The sequence below is a fragment of the Heterodontus francisci genome, chromosome 5 (assembly GCF_036365525.1).
Source record: "Heterodontus francisci isolate sHetFra1 chromosome 5, sHetFra1.hap1, whole genome shotgun sequence".
Lineage (NCBI taxonomy): Eukaryota > Metazoa > Chordata > Chondrichthyes > Heterodontiformes > Heterodontidae > Heterodontus > Heterodontus francisci.
This window is the reverse complement of record NC_090375.1, coordinates 76,903,505-76,926,948: the sequence shown is the minus strand read 5'-3', so window position 1 is coordinate 76,926,948 and position 23,444 is coordinate 76,903,505.

Sequence of the window (23,444 nt, the reverse complement as noted above, 5' to 3'; positions counted from 1 at the left end):
AATCTACTGAATTTACATCCTATGAATGAATAAAAGAAAAGGGGAGGGTGAGCAGCCAGAGGTCGTGGTCCATATTGTTACTAACAATTTCGGCAGAAAGAGAGATGAGGTCCTGCAAAGTGCATATAGGGAGATAGGCAGAAAGTTATAGGGGGGAGGCGTTGGCGTAGTGGTATTGTCACTGGACTAGTAACCCAGAGACCCAGGGTATTTCTCTGGGGACATGGGTTCAAATCCCACCACAGCAGAAGGTGGAATTTGAATTCAATTAATAAATCTGGAATTAAAAAGCTAGTCTAATGATGGCCATGAAACCATTGTCGATTGTTGTAAAAAACCATCTGATTCACTAATGTACTTTCGGGAAAGAAATCTGCTGTCCTGACCTGGTCTGGCAATGTGGTTGACTCTGACATACCCTCTGAAATGGCCTAGCAAGCGACTCAGTTAGGGCAATTAGGGATGGGTAATAAATGCTGGCCTGGCAGCTGACGTCACAGGAAAGCTGTGACCTGATTGGCTGGTAGGGAATTTTTTTTTACTGAATTTGAAAATAAAACATTGATAAAAATTGATTAACTAATTAATAAGTAGAGTAACTAAACCAGAGGGAGGAGATTACTATATTTAGTTAGCATTTAATATTTATAGTAGGAATCTAGCACTAGGAACCACATAGTTATAACAATTTAGTAAGGATTTAATAAGTATTTATTTATTTTAAATTAATTTAATTAGTGCTAGAAATTACAGTTAGAGGGGTGAAGTGCTTCACCTGTGAGATCTGGGAGGTCCGTGACGCTTCCAGCGTTCCGGACGACTACATCTGCAGGAAGTGTACCCAGTTGCAGCTCCTCACAGACCGCATGGATCAGTTGGAGCGGCAACTGGATGCACTTAGGAGCGTGCAGGTGGCAGAGAGCGTCATAGACAGGAATTTTAGAGAAGTGGTTAGACCCAAGGTGCAGGCAGATAGATGGGTGACCGCTAGAAGGGGCAGGCAGACAGTGCAGGAATCCCCTGTGGCTATCCCCCTCTCTAACAAGTATACCGTTTTAGATACTGTTGGGGGGGATGGCCTATCAGGGGAAAACAGCAGCAGCCAGAGCAGTGGCACCATGGCTGGCACTGTTGTTCAGCAGGGAGGGACAAAGCGCAGAAGAGCAATAGTTATAGGCGACTCTATAGTCAGGGGCACAGATAGGCGCTTCTGTGGACGTGAAAGAGACTCCAGGATGGTATGTTGCCTCCCTGGTGCCAGGGTCAAGGATGTCTCTGAACGGACAGGGGGCATTCTGAAGGGGGAGGGTGAACAGCCAGATGTTGTGGTACACATCGGTACCAATGACATAGGCAGGAAGAGTGACGAGGTCCTGCAGGGGGAGTTAGGTAGAAAGTTAAAAGACAGGACCTCTAGGGTTGTAATCTCGGGATTACTCCCTGTGCCACGTGCCAGTGAGGCTAGAAATAGGAAGATAATGCAGCTAAACACGTGGCTGAAAACCTGGTGTAGAAAGGAGGGTTTCAGATATCTGGACCATTGGGATCTCTTCAGGGACAGATGGGACCTGTACAAGAAAGATGGGTTGCATCTAAACTGGAGGGGCACAAATATCCTGGCTGCGAGGTTTGCTAGCGTCACTCAGGAGTGTTTAAACTGGTGTGGCAGGGGCGTGGGAACCAGTGCAGTAGGACAGCAAGTGAAATAAATGAGGGGGAACTCGTAAATAAGGCCAGTAAGACTAAGAGGAAGAGCAGGCAGGGAGATGTTGCTGAGCACAGCGGGACTGGTGGTCTGAAGTGCATTTGTTTCAATGCAAGAAGTATAACAGGTAAGGCAGATGAACTTAGAGCTTGGATTAGTACTTGGAACTATGATGTTGTTGCTATTACAGAGACTTGGTTGAGGGAAGGACAGGATTGGCAGCTAAATGTTCCAGGATTTAGAAGCTTCAGGCGGGATAGAGGGGGTTGTAAAAGGGGTGGGGGAGTTGCATTACTTGTTAAGGAGAATATCACAGCTGTACTGCGGGAGGACACCTCAGAGGGGTCGTGCAGCGAGGCAATATGGGTGGAGCTCAGGAATAGGAAGGGTGCAGTCACGATGTTGGGGGTTTACTACAGGCCTCCCAACAGCCAGCGGGAGGCAGAGGAGCACATATGTAGACAGATTTTGGAAAGATGTAAAGGTAACAGGGTTGTAGTGGTGGGTGATTTTAACTTCCCCTTTATTGACTGGGACTCACTTAGAGCTAGGGGCGAAGATGGGGCAGAATTTGTAAAGAGCAGCCAGGAGGGCTTCTTGAAACAATATGTAGATAGTCCAACTAGGGATGGGGCTGTACTGGACCTGGTATTGGGGAATAAGCCCCGCCAGGTGGTCGAAGTTTCGGTAGGGGAGCATTTCGGGAACAGTGACCATAATTCCATAAGTTTTAAGGCACTTGTGGATAAGGATAAGAGTAGTCCTCGGGTGAAGGTGCTAACTTGGGGGAAGGCTAATTATAACAATATTAGGCCGGAACTGAAGAATTTAGATTGGGGGCAGCTGTTTGAGGGTAAATCAACATCCGACATGTGGGAGTCTTTCAAATGTCAGTTGGTTAGAGTCCAGGACCAGCATGTTCCTGTGAGAAGGATAAGTTTGGCAAGTTTCGGGAACCTTGATAACGTGGGATATTGTGAGCCTAGTCAAAAAGAAAAAGGAAGCATTTGTAAGGGCTGGAAGGCTAGGAACAGACGAATCCCTTGAGGAATATAAAGACAGTAGAAAGGAACTTAAGCAAAGAGTCAGGAGGGCTAAAAGGGGTCATGAAAAGTCATTGGCAAACAGGATTAAGGATAATCCCAAGTCTTTTTATACATATATAAAGAGCAAGAGGGTAACCAGGGAAAGGGTTGGCCCGCTCAAGGACAGAGGAGGGAATCTATGTGTGGAGCCAGAGGAAATGGGCAAGGTACGAAATGAGTACTTTGCATCAGTATTCACCAAAGAGAAGGACTTGGTGGATGATGAGCCTAGGGAAGGGAGAGTAGATAGTCTCAAGAATCTCATTATCAAAAAGGAGGAGGTGTTGGGTGTCTTGCAAAGCACTAAGTCCCCAGGGCCTGATGGGATCTACCCCAGAATACTAAGGGAGGCCAGGGAAGAAATTGCTGGGGCCTTGACAGAAATCTTTGTATCCTCAATGGCTACCGCTGAGGTCCCAGAGGACTGGAGAATAGCCAATGTTGTTCCTTTGTTTAAGAAGGGTAGCAAGGATAATCCAGGAAATTATAGGCCGCTGAGCCTTACATCAGTGGTGGGGAAATTATTAGAGAGGATTCGTTGGGACAGGATTTACTCCCATTTGGAAACAAATGAACTTATTAGCGAGAGGCAGCATGGTTTTGTGAAGGGGTGGTCGTGTATCACTAACTTGATTGAGTTTTTTGAGGAAGATGATTGATGAAGGAAGGGCAGTGGATGTTGTCTACATGGACCTCAGTAAAGCCTTTGACAAGGTCTCTCATGGCAGACTGGTACAAAAGGTGAAGTCACACGGGATCAGAGGTGAGCTGGCAAGATGGATACAGAACTGGCTCAGTCATAGAAGACAGAGAGTAGCAGTGGAAGGGTGCTTTTCTGAATGGAGAACTGTCTAGTGGTGTTCCGCAGGGATCAGTGCTGGGACCTTTGCTGTTTGTAGTATATATAAATGATTTGGACGAAAATGTAGCTGGTCTGATTAGTAAGTTTGTGGATGACACAAAGGTTGGTGGAGTTGCGGATAGTGATGAGGATTGTCAAAGGATACAGCAGGATATAGATTGGTTGGAGACTTGGGCGGAGAAATGGCAGATAGAGTTTAATCCGGACAGATGTGAGGTAATGCATTTTGGAAGATCTAAAACAGGTGGGAAGTATACAGTAAATGGCAGAACCCTTAGGAGTATTGACAGGCAGAGAGATCTGGGCGTACAGGTCCACAGGTCACTGAAAGTGGCAACACATGTGGATAAGGTAGTCAAGAAGGCATACGGCATGCTTGCCTTCATCGGTCGGGGCATAGAGTATAAAAATTGGCAAGTCATGCTGCAGCTGTACAAAACCTTAGTTAGGCCAAACTTGGAATATTGCTTGCAATTCTGGTCGCCACACTACCAGAGGGACGTGGAGGCTTTGGAGAGGGTACAGAAGATGTTTACCAGGATGTTGCCTAGTCTGGAGGGCATTGGCTATGAGGAGAGGCTGGATAAACTCGGATTGTTTTCACTGGAATGACGGAGGTGGAGGGGCGTCATGATAGAGGTTTACAAAGTTATGAGTGGCATGGACAGAGTGGATAGTCAGAAGCTTTTTCCCAGGGTGGAAGAGTCAGTTACTAGGGGACATAGGTTTAAGGTGCGAGGGGCAAAGTTTAGAGGGGATGTGCGAGGCAAGTTCTTTACACAGAGGGTGGTGAGTGCTTGGAACTTGCTGCCGGGGGAGGTGGTGGAAGCAGGTCCCATAATGACGTTTAAGAGGCATCTTGACAAATACATGAATAGGATGAGAATAGAGGGATACAGTCCCCGGAAATGCAGAAGGTTTTAGTTTAGGGAGGCATCAAGATCGGCGCAGGCTTGGAGGGCCGAATGGCCTGTTCCTGTGCTGTACTGTTCTTTGTTAAAAAGCAGGACCTCAAGGGTTGTAATCTCAGGATTACTCCCTGTGCCACGTGCTAGTGAGGGTAAGAATAGGAGGATAAGGCAAATGAATGCATGGGAGAAGAGCTGGTGTAGGCGGGAGGGCTTCAGCTACTTGGATCATTGGGATCTCTTCTGGTGCAGAAGTAATCTGTAAAAGAAGGACGTGTTGCATCTGAACTGGAAGGGGACCAATATCCTTGCGGGGAGGTTTGCTGGTACTACTCGGGAGAGTTTAAACTAGTCTTGCAGTGGGGTGGGACCCAAAGTAGTAGTCTCTCCAATGAGATAGTTGAGGCAAATGTCGAGGTTAAAGCGAGCAGGTCCAGTAGGCAGGCCGGGCAGGGGCAGGATAGGGAACATGGAAGGTCTGATAGACTAAACTGCATTTACGTTAATGCAAGAAGCCTTACAGGTAAGGCAGATGAACTCAGAGCATGGATCGGTACATGGGATTGTGATATTATAGCTATTATGGAAACGTGGTTGAGGGATGGGCAGGACTGGCAGCTCAATGTTCCGGGGTACCTATGCTTCCGGCATGACAGAGGTGGAGGTAAGAGAGGAGGGGGAGTTGCACTATTGATTAGGGAGGACATCACGGCAGTACTTAGAGAGGATATCCCAGGGGGAACGTCCAGCGAGGGTAGAACTTAGAAATTAAAAAGGGGTGATCACTTTGATGGGATTATACTATAGGCCCCCCAATAATCAGAGGGAATTGGAGGAGCAGATATGTAGGGAAATCACAAATAGGTGTAGGAATTATAGGGGTGTAATAGTAGGTGATTTTAACTTCCCTAATATTGACTGGGACTGCCTTAGTGCTAAGGGATCAGATGGGGAAGAATTTGTTAAGTGCGTCCAGGATAGTTTTCTGAAACAATATGTGGATGGCCCGACTAGAGAAGGAGCTACACTCTTAGGAAATGAGGCTGGGCAGGTGGTTGATGTGTCAGTGGGGGAACACTTTGGGACCAGTGACCATAACTCTATTAGTTTCCAGATAGTTATGGAAAAGGATAGGACTGGTCCTCAGGTTGAAGTCCGAAATTGGGGGAAGGCTAATTTCGATGGCATCAGACAGGAACTCTCAAAAGTTGAATAGGAGAGGCTGTTTACAGGTAAAGGGACGTCTGGCAAGTGGGAGGCTTTTAAAAGTGAGATAGGAAGAGTTCAGGGCCGACATGTTACTGTCAGATGGAAGGGGAAGACTGGCAAGTTTAGGGAACCTTGGTTGACGAGGGAGGGCAAAAAGGGGCCATGAGATTTCCCTGGCAGATAAGATAAAGAAGAATCCTAAAAGATTCCATAAGTATAAGGGTAGCTCGGGAGAGAGTTGGTCCCCTTAAGGATCAGTGTGGTAATCTATGTGTGGAGCCACGGGAAATGGGCGAGGTCTTAAATGAATACTTCTCGTCTGTATTTACCATGGAGAAGGTCATGGACGCTAGTGAGTTCAAGGGAGGGAACACCGATATCCTGGAGCATATCAACATTACAAAGGAGGAGGTGTTGGAGGTTTTGAAGCGCAATAAGGTGGATAAATCCCAAGGGCCTTACCAGGTGTATCCTAGGATACTATGGGAAGCAAGGGAGGAGATTGCTGGGGCCCTGGCAGAGATTTTTGTATCATCATTAGCTACGGGTAAGGTACCAGAAGACTGGACGATAGATAATGTTGTGCCTTTATTTAAGAAGGGCAGCAGGGATAAGCCAGGGAACTTGAGGCCGGTGAGCCTTACATCTGTGGTGGGAAAGTTGTTGGAAGGGATTCTGAGAGACAGGATTTATATGCATTTGGAAAGGCGTGATCTGATTAGGGATAGTCAGCATGGCTTTGTGCGTGGGAAATCATGTCTCACGAATTTGATTGAGTTTTTCAAGGAGGTGACCAAGAGGATTGACGAGGGCAGGGCGATGGACGTTGTCTACATGGACTTTAGCAAGGCCTTTCACAAGGTCCCGCATGGTAGGCTGGTCCAGAAGGTTCGAACACACGGGATCTAGGGTGAGCTAGCAAATTGGATACAAAATTGGCTTGGTGATAGGAGGCAGAGGGTGGTAGTGGAGGGTAGTTTTTCAGATTGGAGGCCGGTGACCAGTGGTGTGCCGCAGGGATTGGTACTGGGCCCTCTGTTATTTGTCATATATATTAATGACTTGGATGTGAATAGTGTCATAGTCATAGAGTCATACAGCACTGAAACAGGCCCTTTGGCCCACCGAGTCTGTGCCGACCATCAACCACCCATTTATACTAATCCTACATTAATCCCATATTCCCTACCACATCCCCAACTTCCCTCAATTTTCCTACCATCGACCTACACTAGGGACAATTTACAATGGCCAATTTAACTGTCAACCTGCAAGTCTTTGGCTGTGAGAGGAAACTGGAGCACCCGGCAGAAACCCACGCGGTCACAGGGAGAACTTGCAAACTCCGCACAGGCAGTAACCAGAACCGAACCCGGGTCGCTGGAGCTGAGCGACTGCAGTGCTAACCACTGTGCCACCCCTAAAAAATGCAATGGGTAGGGGGCATGATTAGTACGTTTGCAGATGACACCAAAATTGGTGGTATAGTGGACAGTGAAGAAGGTTGTCTAAGGTTACAACAGGATATAGATCAACTGGGAAAGTGGGCAAGGGATTGGCAAATGGAATTTAATGCAGACAAGTGCGAAGTGATACATTTTGGGAAGTTAAACCAGGACAGGACATATACAGTGAATGGCAGGGCCCTGGGGAGTGTTGTTGAGCAGAGAGACCTTGGGGTGCAAGTACGTAGTTCCCTGAAAGTGGCGACACAGGTAGACAGGGTGCTGAAGAAGGCGTATGGCATGCTTGCCTTCACTGGCCGAGGCATTGAGTACAGGAGTTGGGACATGTTACAGTTGTACATAATGTTGGTTAGGCCGCATTTGGAGTACTGTGTGCAGTCCTGGTCGCCGCACTACAGGAAAGATGTGATTAAGCTCGAGAGGGTGCAGAAAAGATTCACAAGGATGTTGCCTGGTTTGGAGGGCTTGAGTTATAAAGAGAGATTGGATAGGCTGTGGCTGTTTGCCCTGCAGCGAAGGAGGCTGAGAGGGGACATGATAGAGGTATATAAAATTATGAGAGGCATAGATAGGGTAGCCAGAGTCTGTTTCCCATGGTCGGGGTGACTAAAACAAGGGGGCATAGATTTAAGGTGAGAGGGAGGAGGTTTAAAGGGATCAAAGGGGTAAATTTTTCACACAAAGAATAGTGGGTATCTGGTATGAGCTGCCAGAGGAGGTGGTGGAGGCAGGAACTGTAGCAACATTTAAGAGGCATCTGGACAGGTACTTGAATGAGCAAGGCATAGAGGGATATGGAATTAATGCAGGCAGGTGGGATTAGTATAGATAGGCATTATGGTCGGCATGGACGCGGTGGGCTGAAGGGCCTGTTTCTCTGCTGTACGACTCTATGACTATGACTCTATGACTATTAGGGTAGGGAGTGGTAATGTCACTGAGCTAGTAATACAGAGGCCTAGGCTAATGACATAGGTTCAAATCCCACCATGGCAGCTGGTGGAATTTAAATTCAATTTAATTAATAAATTCAACTTGAATTTTAAAAATCTGGAATTGAAAGCTAGTCTCAGTAATGGTGCCATGAAACTATCATTGATTATCGTAAAAACCCATCTGATTCACTAATTTCCACTCAATTAACTCAGGGGAGGCGTGAGGCCATCCAATTGAAATGCAGAGACAGGAGACGAGGTGGCATCAGATGATGTAGTGGCAGGTGCTGGCGCCATATTTAAAGGGCAGCCAGACCTGCATTCACTGACGACCGCTCAGAAGAGTCCTTTGCTTGACTGGTGCCTAGACCCTGGAGTCCCCTGCCTTTTTTTAATCCTTGGATGTGGGCGTCATTGGCAAGGCCAGCATTTGTTGCCCATCCCTAATTTCCCTTGAACTGAGTGGCTTGCAAGGCCATTTCAGAGGGAAGTTAAAAGTCAACCACATTGCTGTAATTCTAGAGTCACATGTAGACCAGAATAGGTAAGGATGACAGATTTCCTTCTCTAAGGAACATCAGTGAACCAGATGGATTTTTGTAACAATGATAGTTTTATGGCACCATTACTGAGACTAGCTTTCAATTCCAGATTTTTATTAATTAATTGAATTTAAATTCCAGTAACTGCAGTGGTAGTGGGATTTGAACCCTAGGGTATTAGACTAAGGCTCTGAATTACTAACCCACTGACATTACCACTACACCACTGGGGGAAACAACTCACTTCAACTCCTCGAGATCAATTGCAATATGGTTTGCAGTGTGTGTGACATGCACTTGCTATCCAAAGCGTTTTAATTCCTGGGGCTCATCTACATGCCAGCAGTCAAGACACCAAAATGGCCAAATAGTAGCAGCCGGCCAGCAAATGGGAGAGAAAGTCTCCCTCTGGCTGCACAATATTTTTTTTCCACTTCTGCTGATTCAGTACATTCCACGAACTTGCTTTTGACATGATTTGAACAAGGTTAACAATGATGCTTTCCGATTTAGCCTTAGCGTAAAAGGGATCATTGCAAGCATAAAAAGATCATTAGAAAAAATTCTCACCAAATCCTACACAATAATAGGATCTGGAATCTTTGTTTCTCCAGGAGATACTGCCAGCTCAATGATGATATGGTTAGGGTGTGTGATCCTCTCCACATTTGGTGCCCTGTGTTATGCTGAGTTAGGGGCTGCCTTATCATCATCTGGAGGAGAATGTCTTATCCTTATGAAGAGGCCATTGGGCTCAATCCCTCCTTCCCTTCTTGCTTGGACTACAATCATCCTTATCAGACCAGAAGTTTCTGCTGCCAAGACACCGACATTTTGCTGAATATATTGTCAATCTTTCTACTCTGGCTGTGCACCACCTGAACAAATCAAGAACACAGTAGCAATAGTTGCTATTCTGGTTACAAGAACACAAGAAATAGGAGCAGAAGTAGACCACATGGCCCATCGAGCCTGCTCTGCCATTCAATATGATCATGGCTGATCTTAGGCTTCAATTCTACTTTCATGCCTGCTCCCCATATCCCTTGATTCCCTGTGAGACCAAAGATCTATCTATCCCAGCCTTAAATGTATTTAATGATGGAGCATCCACAACCCTCTGGGGTAGAGAATTCTAAAGATTCACAACCCTTTGAGTGGTTATTTCTCCTCATCTCAGTCCTGAATGATTGACCCCTTATCCTGAGACTGTGTCCCCGTGTTCTAGATTCCCTGACCAGTGGGAACAATCTCTCAGCTTCTACCCTAACAAGCCCTTTCAGAATCTTGTATGTCTCAATTCGATCGCCTCTCATTCTTCTAAACTCCAGAGAATATAGGCCCAATTTACTCAGCCTCTCACAGGACAACCCCCTCATCTCAGGGACCTATTTAGTAAATCTTCACTGCACTGCCTCCAGTACAAGTATATCCTTTCTTAAATGTGGAATACTGCACACAGTATTCCAGTAGCGGTCTCACCAAAGCCCTGTACAATTTTAGTAAGACTTCTTTATTCCTGTATTCTAATCCCCTTGCAATAAAGGCCAGCATGCAATTTGCCTTCCTAATAGCCTGCTGCACCTGCATGTTAACTTTGTGTGTTCCTTGTACAAGTACCCCAAATCTCTCTGAACATCAACAATTACCAGTTTTACAACTTTTAAAAGATATTCTGCTTGTCTATCTTTACAACCAAACTGAAGAACTTCATATTTCCCTACATTATACTCCATTTGCCATCTTGTTGCCCACTCACTTAACCTGTCTATATTTCTTTGCAGCTTCTCTACATCCTCCCCGCAGCTTACTTTTCCACTGAGATTTGTATCATCAGCAAACTTAGATACATTACTCTCTGTCGCTTCAACCAAGTCATTAATATAGAGTGTAAATAGCTGAGGCCCAGCACTGATCCTTGCGGCACCCCACTATTAACTGCCTGCCAACTTGAAAATGCCCCATTTATGTCGACCCTCTGCTACCTGTTTGTTAACCAGTCCTCTATCCATGCTAATATATTACTCCCAACACCATGAGCCCTTACCTTGCCTATTAATCTTTTATGTGGCACCTCGTCGAATGCCATTTGAAAATCCAGGTATACTACATCTACTGATTCCCCTTTATCTACCCTACTAGTTACATCCTCAAAAAATTCTAATAAATTTGTCAAACAGGATCTCCCTTTAGTAAAACCACGCTGACTTGTTCTAATCATACATCTGGAGTATTGTGTGCAGTTTTGGTCTCCTTATCTGAGGAAGGATGTTCTTGCTATGGAGGGAGTGCAGCGAAAGTTCACCAGACTGATTCCTAGGATGGCAGGACTGACGTATGAAGAGAGATTGGGTCAATTAGGCTTGTATTTGCTAGAGTTTAGAAGAATGAGAGGGGATCTCATAGAAACCTTCAAAATTTTAACAGGACTGGACAGACTAGATGCAGGAAGGATGTTCCTGATGGCGGGGGAGTCCAGGAGCAGGCGTCACAGTCTAAGGATAAGGGGTAGGCCATTTAGGACTGAGATGAGGAAGGATTTCTTCGTCCAGAGAGTGGTGAACCTGTGAAATTCTCTGCCACAGAAAGCAGTTGAGGCCAGATCATTAAATATATTCAAGAAAGAGTTAGATATAGTTCTTAGGGCTAAAGGGATCAAGGGATACGGGGAGAAAGTGGGAAGAGGGTACTGAGTTTGGATGATCAGCCATGATCGTATTCGAAGGGTTGAATGGCCTACTCCTGCTCCTATTTTTTTATGTTTCTTTGTTTCTACTATGCTTTTCCAAATGCAATGTTAAGACTTCCTTAATAATATTTTCCAGCATCTTCCCAACGACTGATGTCAGGCTAACTAGCCTGTAGTTCTCTGTTTTCTCTCTACCTCCTTTCTTGAAAAGCGGCATAACATTTGCCAACTTCCAATCTGATGGGACCATTCCTGAATCTAAGGAATTCTGGAAAATCATAGTGAGAGTATCCACTATCTCTGCAGCTATCTCCTTTACAACCCTAGGATATAAGCCATCTGGTCCCAGGGACTTGTCAGATTTAGTCCCTCAAGTTTCTCCAATACTTTTTCTCGATTGATATCAATATCCTTAATTTCCTCACTCTTTTTAGCCCCTAGGTTACTGCCTACTTCTGGTATGGAGCTTGAGTCTTCTACTGTGAAGACAGACACAAAATATTTGTTCAATGTCTCTGCCATTTCCTCATTCCCTGATGATTTCTCCTGTCTCTGCCTCTAAGGAACCAACATATACTTTAGCTACTCTCTTACATTTTATGTACTTATAAAAGCTCTTACAATCTGTTTTTATGTTGCTGGCTTGTTTATTCCCTTATTTTTCCCTTTTTATCAATTTTTTGGTGGCCCTTTGCTGGTTTCTAAAACACTCCCAATCCTCAGACTTACTACTATTTTTTGCAACATTGTTGCCTCTTCTTTTAGTCTAATACTCTCCTTAACTTCCTGGGTGAGCCACGGATGAGCCTTTTTGGACGAGTTTTTTTTTGAACGGAATGTACTTTTGTTGAACCCTTTGAATTGTTCCTTTAAATGTTTCCCACTGTTCATTTACCGCCACACCTTCCAGTCTATTTACCCAATTAATCTTAGCCAGTTCTCCCCTCATATCTTCGTAATTGGCTTTGTTTAAGTTTAAGATTCTTGTTTGTGATTGAAATGTGTCACTTTCAAACTTAACATGAAATTCAATAGTATTATGATTACTGTTTCCCAGTGGAGCTTTTACTCTGACATTGCTTATTAACCCTGCTTCATTACACAATACAAGATCTAAGATAGCTTTAGCTCTAATTGGTTCTACAACATATTGGCTCCAAGAAACTATCATGAAAACATTCTAAAAATTCATCTTCTAGACCACTGTTGCCAATTTGATTGTCCCAGTCCATATGCAGATTAAAGTCCCACACAATTAATACATTACTTTTTTTACGTGTTCCAATAATTTCCCATTTAATGTTCTGTCCAATAATATAACTACTGTTAGGAGGCCTGTAAACTATTCCTACCAGTGTTTTCTGATTCCTGCTATTCCTAATTTCCACCCAAACTGAATCTATTTCATGATCTTCTGAGGCCAGATCCCTTCTTATCAATGTCCTTATGCCATCCTTTACTATCAGGGCTACCCCTCCTCCTTTGCCATCCTGTCTGTCTCTCTGAAATATTGTGTACCCTGGAATATTCATTTCCCAACCTTGATCTCCTTGTAACTATGTCTCAGCAATGGCAATTAGATCGAGATCATTCACCTCTACTCGTGCCTCTAGTTCATTTATCTTATTACAGATGCTTCGTGTATTCAGATAAATGCTGGGCATCTTGAACTGCTTGAGTGTGAAGTGAGCATCAAGAGTACAGAATATGTTAAAAATAATAGCTCTGACCATCATTGGCGTTGGAGAAATGGTTTTAAAAGCAATGAGCAAAAAAGGAATTTGGTAAAAGCTTTCAGTGGAGAAATCTGCAATATATCTCATTGGAAAAGCTTTTTGTAAAGGATTGTAGGCATATGGAGGCTAGAATGCATTCAATTATATTGCAGGTAGAATAACTACTTTAAAAATTCTTACTGACAAAGGCATAATTTCTATATAAAAATATCCCTAGGCTAGAATAATTGCTTAATGCACTGAAATGCTACCAGGTGGCATGAATAATATAATCTGACTATTGTTAAAAGCAAAAATATGTTATGAAAATTGAACTGATGGATTATCATAATGCTTAAAGCAGGCGTGTAAGGGTGGTGAATACAAGAGGTCATTCTTGCAATTTCCAGGCAAGATTTGGAACTCATAACCTTTAACACTATAATATATTTCATATACTATTCTAAATGAAATCTATCCATCTTTTTTTTATCTATATTTGTAAATTAGCATATTGCTCTCCAACCTGTGAAACATTATATATAAAATGAGAAATTTTGATAACTACATTATGAATGAGAATAAAGTGCACCCGTACATATTTGTATGTTGCTCTGTGCATTTTCAAACAGTTTAAAATAGGAATGAAAACTCTATTGCTAATTTTAGGCAACAAAATTAGATATAAATTTTTAAAAAACAATGAGATGGAAATATAAAACCCGAAAGGACTGTCTGTATTTTTCACAGATCAGAGGATTCCTTCCTCCTCAACCCCACTCCTGACCCCAAGGAGAAAACGGAAAACATTCTGAAACGGGGTGGGGGGGGGGGGGGGGGGGGGCGGGGTGAAACTGAATGTCAAGGGGAAATGGTTAGATTCTCTCTTGTTGAAGATGGTCATTGCCTGGCACTTGTGTGGCATGAATGTTACTTGCCACTTATCAGCCCAAGCCTGGTTATTGTCCAGGTCTTGCTACATGTCTAAACGGACTGCTTCAGTATCTGAGGAGTCGTGAATGGTGCTGAACATTGTGCAATCATCAGCGAACATCCCCACTTCTGACCTTATGATTGAGGGAAGGTCATTGATGAAGCAGCTGAAGATGGTTGGGCCGAGAACACTACCCTGAGGAACTCCTGCAGTGATGTCCTGGAGCTGAGATGATTGACCTCCACAACCACAACTGTCTTCCTTCGCACTAGGCATGATACCAACCAGAAGAGAGATTTCCCCCTGATTCCCATTGACTTCAGTTTTGCTGTGTTACGACCGACCGCTCAGGTCAAAGCCCCCAATCAAAATATACGATTCTGATTGTGGTGGGAGAAACGCACGGTGGATTCAATCCCTTCCCTCCACAGATCATCTAACGTATAGTTTTTAAACTTTCCAAATTAAAGAAAGACCCAGCCAAATTGTACTATCTATTAATCCCTGAATGAAGCTAACCAAACCAGATTTCTTTAGATCAACTAATTAACTGTTTAATTAGAAAAACGAAATTCTTAAACGCTACTAAGATATAACAAACATTTAACATAGAAAAATTAGTGTCCTTGCAGATTTACGCTCCTGCCAAAGTGAAATCTTACAATGTGGAACAGTCAAAGGATGCTTGAAATCCTCACAGCCGTTCGATGGGATAAAAAAGGTTCTTTAACATTAAAACAGTCCGTAGTCTAATTCAGCAGTTGAATTGATGCTCTTCTTTTCCAGCGATGAATTTCAGCAATTACAGTTCAGAAGTTAAAGGAATTTGGTTATTTTCTTTTCAGAAACTAATCTGGCTTGACATCAGAATTCTGAGAGTATAATAAAACCAACAGAGAGCTCTCATTCCCTTTAGTATATGCTGGTCCAGCTGTCTGTGTCTGTGTCTCAAAAGCCAGTTTTTCAGCTAGTTTTCAAATATCAATCAGCAACAATGTATCTCGTGTCCTTGGTCCTGAGTGACTATATCCCACAGCAACGAGAATGCATATTTGAAGCTGGCTGTATCCTATGGCAACAAGAATGCATCCTTTGACTCAGTCCTTGGAGTTTGTTGGCTTAAAGCAGTTCTGATGCTGTTACAGCTTTAAAGGCACACTGCATACTTCCCAGAAAAAAAAACTACACGATCATCACAGTGATGTCCTGGAGCTCAGATGATTGACCTCCAACAACCACAACCATCTTCCTTTGCCCTAGGTATGACTCCACACAGCAGAGAGTTTTCCCTGATTCCCATTGACTTCAGTTTTGCTGGGGCTCCTTGCTGCCATACTCGGTCAAATGCTGCCTTGAATCAAGGGCAGTCACTCTCACCTCACCTCTTGAGTTCAGCTCTTTTGTCCATGTTTGAACCAAGGCCGTAATGGCGGGACCCAAACTGAGCTGGTTATTGCGAAGCAAGTTGCGCTTGATAGCACTGTTGTTGACACCTTCCATCACTTTCCTGATGATTGAGAGTAGACTGATGGGGCAGTAATTGGCCGGGTTGGACTTGTCCTGCTTTTTGTGTACAGGGCATACCTGGGCAATTTTCCACATTGCAGGGTAGATGCCAGTGTTGTAGCTGTACTGGGACAGCTTGGCTACGGGCACAGCAAGTTCTGGAGCACAGATCTTCAGTATTATTGCCGGAATATTGTCAGGGCCCATAGCCTTTGCAGTATCCAGTGCCTTCAGTCATTTCTTGATATCACGCGGAGTGAATCAAATTGGCTGAAGTCTTGCATCTGTGATGCTGGCGACTTCAGGAGGAGGCCGAGATGGATCATCAACTCGGCACTTCTGACTGAAGATTGTTACAAATGTTTCAGCCTTATCTTTCGCACTGATGTGCTGGGCTCCCCCATCATTGAGGATGGGGATATTTGTGGAGCCACCTCCTCCCTTTAGTTGTTTAATTGTCCACCACCATTCATGACTGGATGTGGCAGGACTGCAGAGCTTAGATCTGATCCGTTGGTTATGGGATCGCTTAGCTCTACCACATGCTGTTTACGCACATTGTTGTAGCTTCACCAGGTTGACACCTCATTTTGAGGTACGCCTGGTGCTGCTCCTGCACTCTTCATTGAACCAGAGTTGGTCTCTTGGGTTGATGGTAATGGTAGAGTGGGGAATATGCTGGGCCATGAGGTTACAGATTGTGGTTGAGTACAATTCTGCTGCTGCTGATGGCTCACAGCACCTCAAAGATGCCCAGTTTTGCATTGCTAGATCTGTTCAAAAATCTATCCCATTTAGCACGGGGCTTGTGCCACACAACACAATGGAGGGTATCCTCAATGTGAAGGTGGGACTTCATCTCCACAAGGACTGTGCGGTGGACACTCCTGCCAATACTGTCATGGACAGATGCATCTGCAGCAGGCAGATTAGTGAGGACGAGGTCAAGTATGTTTTTCCTCCTAGGTGGTTACCTCACCACCTGCAGACCGAGTCTAGCAGCTATGTCCTTTAGGGCTCAGCCAGTAGTGGTGCTACCGAGCCACTCTTGGTGTTGGACATTGAAGTCCCCCACCCAGAGTATATTCTATGCCCTTGCCACCCTCAGTGTTTCCTCCAAGTGATGATCAGATTGATTCAGATTTATTAATTGAATTCAAATTCCACCTTCTGCTGTAATGGGATTCGAACCCATGTTCATAGAAAAATACCCAGGGTCTCTGGTCCAGTGACAATACCACTATGCCAGTGCCTCCCCTTATGTGCAATAGTGTAAAACAGGTGATAGCAAGTTGGCAGCCTGATTTTTCATCTCTCCCCATTTTTATGTGAAATGTTCAAGGGATACTTAATACTCAGCCGACTACTATGAATCAGCAAAGGTACTTTGGCCAAATGACCTCCTTCTGTGCTGTCTCATTGTATGATTCTATCTTTGGAATCTCAACTGGAGTGTTTTGGCAGATGCTCCAAACCTATCCAGCCACCTGAGCTATTGCTTCAACATGTCAATTGTCAACCTACTCTAGTGATTGCATGTCTATCATTAGATGCTGCAAAGTTGTCAAGTACTACACTAAAGAGCATTGACTTGATCACTGGGAATCATCTGCAATTTGTTGATCAAACATTGATAGGATGATGGGCTGCCTCAAAACAAAGGTATTTGGCCGACTGTCTTTGAAGTGAACTTTATACGTTCAGTGCAGATGCTCACCATCACCTTCTCAGGGGCAACTAGGGATGGGCAACAAATGCTGGCCTTGCCAGCGATGGCCACATACCATGAAACAAATTTTAAAAAAATGAGCTGATCAGTCACAGAATTAAATCTTTTTCAATTGATGAGGTATTGTGTGAGGGAGCATGTAGGTCATATGAATGAAATGAAAAATGAATGACCTCTGGAACTTTAGAAATTCTGCCACTCTGTAAAGCTGCTGCTACCGTCAGTGGAGTAGGAGATGAAATTGTTTGCTCAGGCAAGCAAGACATTGGTCATTTGGTTTATACCTCTTTGAAGAATGAATGGCTTTTTCCACTGATGTTTGCAGTGACAGCCTGGAATGAACCTGAAGAATAAAATTTAAAGGCAGTTGTCACCTTGACAGCCACTTGGCAATATCATGCCTGTGGTTAAGTTTTGGTTGGACCATGCAGTCCAACTCAGACTAAGCCTATGTTGGTTAATCAAAGCTGACACAGCCACTGGTACTTTGACAATTCAAGGTGTCTGTGCATTTATTTGTACACTCAGGTATGAAGGTACCACCAGGTAGGTACACAGTGCTTCTGATATAGCCTGACTCTTCTAAAAACCCTTTAGTGTTCCTTCTCTTATTCCTCCTAAAACACAAGTAAAGACCAATTTTTATGGGAAAACCCATTGTACTACTATTATTTATAATGGAAAAAATGGCAGTGTCCCAACAATTCCACAAAGATACTTGCCCAACTAAGTGGACAAAAGAAACACCACTCCCCACTCAGAAATTACCTCACAAAGCTCCTACCAAAGTTCCCAAAGGGTACTTTAAATGCATCTCTTTCAACAGCTTAGTCCTCGTAGCCTTGAATGTCCATTTTATTTGGTGCATAGATGAATTATCAATATCCTGGTGAAAATCCCAGGTATATGCTTAAATTACATTAATACATCATTGTGCCCTCATTTACATAAAATAAGCAACAAACTTTCGGGCACCGCTGGTACCAGAACAAAATCTGAAGGCATAATTTGGTGGAACGCTAATACAAAAGCAAAATACTGCTGATGCTGGAAACCTGAAATAAAGACAGAAAATGCTGGGTATACTCACCAGATCAGATGGTATCTATGGAGAGAGAAGCAGAGTGAAAGTTTCAGGTCAATTACCTTTTGTCAGAACTAGAAAAAGTTAGAGATGTAACACGTTTTAAGAAAGTACAAAGACAGGGAAAGGGGGAGGGGAGGAAAGAACAAAGGGAGATCTGTGATTGGGTGGAAGGCAGGAGAGATTAAATAACAAAAGGGATTATGGTGCAAAGAAAAAGGAGATGGTAATGGGATAAGTGAAAAAACGAAAGATGGGTCTAGAGGAGGTATAAGTGGTAATGGCAGAATCATTGCTAACAGCTGCTGTCTGAAAAAATAGGGGCAGAGGTTATGATCTGAAATTGTTGAACTCAACCTTCAGTCTAGAAGGCTGTAAAGTGCCAGAAGTGTGGGTGGGTTGTTAAACAGGTGGAGAACCAGTGTGATGAAACCTTTCCCCTATTTTCAGTTGTTGCATCTGGTTTTCAGGCAAAATATTGAGAAAATCTGAGCTACGCCCTCAAAGACCAGGAAGTGACCTGCCATAGCTACCCATTTTATAATGATCTGGAAGCATTTAATAAAGTTCCTGCAAGATTATATAAAAATGGTATTCACCAGATAATTCCCCTTATTTATATAAGATTGGCAGTCATCGAGGCTCTCAATAATGTCTGCCTCTTCAGCAGGAGGTGTAACGAGAATGAAAAATCACGAGTTAAGATTTAGACAAAAGGAGGTCTAAGGAATATTTTCTAATTTTCCAACTCCTGTTCAAGATTTTGATGAAAAACCGCTGATAAAAGAGGGCCTGATTTTAACTCACTTAAAACACATTCACTTACAGAGTTAAAATCAGGCCCGTTAGTTTCGGTGCTTCAGTTTTACCGCAGTGTACACTAATGGTGCATAACCTACTTAGGAATTCATTTTAAAAGATGCAAATAGATCTGTGGAGTGACTTACTGGATTTTTGCAGGAATTTGCTGTGAACCAGGTAAGCTGATTTCAGTGAGCTTAAGGGAAATACCACTGTTAAGGTGGTCTTTTTCTTATGAATTTCATTCCTATGCATTTTGAGGATTTTTGGAGAGATGTTAATAAGTCTTTTTAAGTGAATTTTTTGTGGCCTATAATTTTTATTTTCGCCTATTGGTAACTATCTCTTCTGTCCCTACAAAAGAGTTCCATTGTTTTCTGATTAGCCACTGGAAATTCAACCATAAGAAAGCAATTTAGGACTTCAGTAGAACAGGAACAGACCAAAAAAGGGGTTCTTCCAAGACCAACTTTCATGAAAGCTTCAGGAAATAAGTGACAGCTGCACAGTCATATAGAGGCCTAAAGTACAGATCAGCTAAACAATGGGGTTTGCCTTTGGTGCTGCTGTATGAAATGAAAGAAGGCATGCCAGAAAGATCAGCAGTCGCCTGAGTTGCACTCATCACACATGCTATTATGCAACCAACCATATCTACTGCCCCTGGCACACCTCCAATGATGGCAGAAGGAAGATGTTTGTCTCCTTTCTGTTCCCAGGTCCTGTGGATATTGTCCAGTTGTCATCCCATGCCAGATATGGGTGCACTATTGTCCTCTGGGGAACATGCCCTAGAATACCAAATGGAACAACTCTCCTCCTACTCCCTCATGCAGCAGGATGTACATCACCAGCCATAGAACAAAGGGCTGTCTGCAGACTCTGTTTCCTAGCTCTACATTGACTTCCTTTCACTTTGTTTTTGCTTGACAGTTCTCCTCCCACCAACATGTCCCACGGCCTGGCAAAGGCCACCAATCTATTCAAAAGAATTGTGAGTCTTTTTAAAAGTTTGAAAAATAGTTGCCCTTATGTAGGTGCCCTTTAAATGACCACATTCCTTTAACTTTTAGCTGCAGCATAATGTTCTGCTCCTCACCCCTTAGGCTAGCTACAGGTGAATGTTATGTTGAATAACGTTAAATTACGTCGACACACCAAACCCGGTTCATCCATCATCCCTGTGCTCACTGACCTATGTTGGCTCCCGGTTCAGCAAAACCTTGCTTTTAAAATTCAATTTCAAAGTGGAGTAATAGCAGTTCTCTCGAGCAGATGAGCAGAGGGGTGTGAGAAGAAAAGCATGGGTTCTCAGTATGGGTAGGGTAGCAAGAGGGTAAGTAAAGGCAGAGGGAAGTTCAGTTCATGAGATGCAATTGGAAAGAGTAGCAAGGACATGGGGGAACATACAGCTGAAGGAGGGTGTAAAGAGAAGCAATCCCTTACACTCAGTAAACCAGAAAATATCCCCACCCACCACCCGCCCCCGTCAACCCCCTCCCCACCCCCCCCCCCCCCACCCCCCACAATGAGTTTGGAAAGCCTCTATTACTTAAAAGATTTTTTTTATTCGTTCATGGGATGTGGGTGTCGCTGGCTAGGCCAGCATTTATTGCCCATCCCTCATTGCCCTTGAGAAGGTGGTAGTGAGCTGCCTTCTTGAACCGCTGCATTCCTTGGGATGTAGGTACACCAGGAAGGGAGGGAGTTCAAGGATTTTGACCCAGTGACAGTGAAGGAATGGCAATATAGTTCCAAGTCAGGATGGTGTGTGACTTGGAGGGGAACTTCCAGGTGGTGTTGTTTCCATGCATCTGCTGCCGTTGTCCTTCTAGGTAGTAGAGGTTGTGCGTTTGGAAGGTGCTGTCAAAGGAGCCTTGGTGAGTTGCTGCAGTGCATCTTGTAGATGGTACACATTGCTGCCACTGTGCATCAGTGGTGAAGGGAGTGAATGTTGAAGGTGGTGGATGGGGGCTGCTTTATCCTGGATGGAGTCAAACTTCTTGAGTGTTGTTGGAGCTGCACCCATCCAGGCAAGTGGAAAATATTCCCTCACGCTCCTGACTTGTGCCTTGTAGATGGTGGACAGGCATTGGGGACACGGGGGGGTGAGTTACTCGCTGCAAAATTCCTAGCGTCTTACCTGCTCTTGTAGCCACAGCATTTATGTGGCTGCTCCAGTTGAGTTTCTGGTCAATGGTAACCCCCAGGATATTGATAGTGTGGGATTCAGCGATGGTAATGCCATTGAACATCAAGGGGAGATGATTGAATTCTCTCTTGTTTGAGATGGTCATTGCCTGGTACTTGTGTGGCGTGAAAATACTTGCCACTTATCAGCCCAAGCCTGGATGTTTTCCAGGTCTTGCTGCATATGGACACTGGCTGCTTCAGTATCTGAGGAGTCGCAAATGGTGCTGAACATTTTGCAATCATCAGTGAACATCCTCACTTCTGATCTTATGATGAAAGGAAGGTCATTGATGAAGCAGCTGAAGATGGTTGGACCTAGGACTATCCTGAGGAACTCCTGCAGTGATGTCCTGGAACTGAGATGATTGACCTCCAAGAACCACAACCATCTTCCTTTGTGCTAGGTATGACTCCAACCTGAATCAGCGAGTTACCCCCCTGATTCCCATTGACTCCAGTTTTGCTAGGGCTCCTTGATGCCATACTCGGTCAAATGCTGCCTTGGTGTCAAGGGCAGTCACTCACACCTCACCTCTAGAGTTCAGCTCTTTTGTCCATGTTTGGACCAAGGCTGTAATGAGGTCAGGAGCTGAGATGCTGAGTAACTGATTCTTGATGGCACTATTGATGACACCATTCATCACTTTGCTGATGATTGAGAGTAGACTGATAGTGCGGTAATTGACCGGGTTGGATTTGTCCTGGATTTGTAGTGGCACGTATTTTATATAAGAGATTTCTGCAGGCCTGTACTGGGAAAAAGTGTTGGAAATCCTGCCCAGTCCCTGAGTTCAGAGAAAAGCTATATTTTCAGATGTCATAGGAACCAGCTAGAAGTTCTTTATGCTCTTTGAGTGTTTTGAAAACCAGAGCAGAAGACAGTAAAGATTTTCAATGTAGCTTCCAATAATGACCAGGAACATAATTTTTCAAATTGCAGGATAATTGAGTTGGGGCTTGAGTGTGGGAATTCCAGGGTTTACGAGTCTGGATTGGGTGTTGAGGTCGGTTAGCAGTAGCGATTGTTGCATTGCATTGTGATGGTGCCAGAGGCGGCAAGCAGCAGTAGTAAGGAGCAGCGGTGAGGTGGTGGGGAAGCACCCAGTCATGGAATCATATGTCCCATCTGAACTAAGCAGTGTGCTTTAGAGAACTGCACGACAGTCCTACCTATCTTGATTATGGACCAGGGAGGTCTCAGAAAAGTATACATCTTGGAGGCACAGCTTGAAGGTAAAATGAATAGCAAAATTTAATATGCCAGAAAAAAATATCTGAATACATAACACAAAAGAATCAAATTTGCAGTTTAAAATTACTTCATTGCCACAGGATAGCTTATCTGTCTTCCACTATTTCACCTACATCCATTCACATTAGATTAACCTCCTGTTGCAAGCATACAATGAATACAAATCAATGATAGGGCTACATTTTGTAACTGCAGTTCTCCAATCCGCATTACCTGTAAGCACAGCTCCCCACTAGAATTACCCTTAGTTTTGTAAAACGACTGCAACATTTTTCTAATTGCGAATTTCATTGTCTTTTCCTTGTATTTATTTTACTCTGATTTTATTGCTGGAGAAGCACCCTTTGTGCTATTGTCCGTATCACTGGTGGGGCCGATTAGGGACCAGAAAGGGGATTTACACATGGAGGCAGAGGGCAAAGCTGAGGTATTAAATGAATGAAAATAATTAAATTAATACTTTGCATCTGTCTTTACCAAGGACAAGATGCAACCCAGGAAATGTTGAAAGAGAAGGTAAGTCAGACCTAGAGGGGATTAAATTTGATAAAGAAGAAGTTTTAGATAGGTTGGCTGTATTTAAAGTGGATAAAGCACCAGGGCAGGATGAGATGCATCCAAGGATACTGAGGGAAGTGAGGGTGGAAATCGCAGAGGCACTGGCCGTAATTTTTCAGTCTTTCTTAGACTCGGGGGTGATGCTGGAGAATTGCAAACGTTACACCCTTGTTCAAAAAAGGGTGTAAAGATAAGCCCAGCATCTACAGGTCAGTCAGTTTAACTTCGGTGGTGGGAAAACTTCTAAAAAAAATAATTCGGGACAAAATCA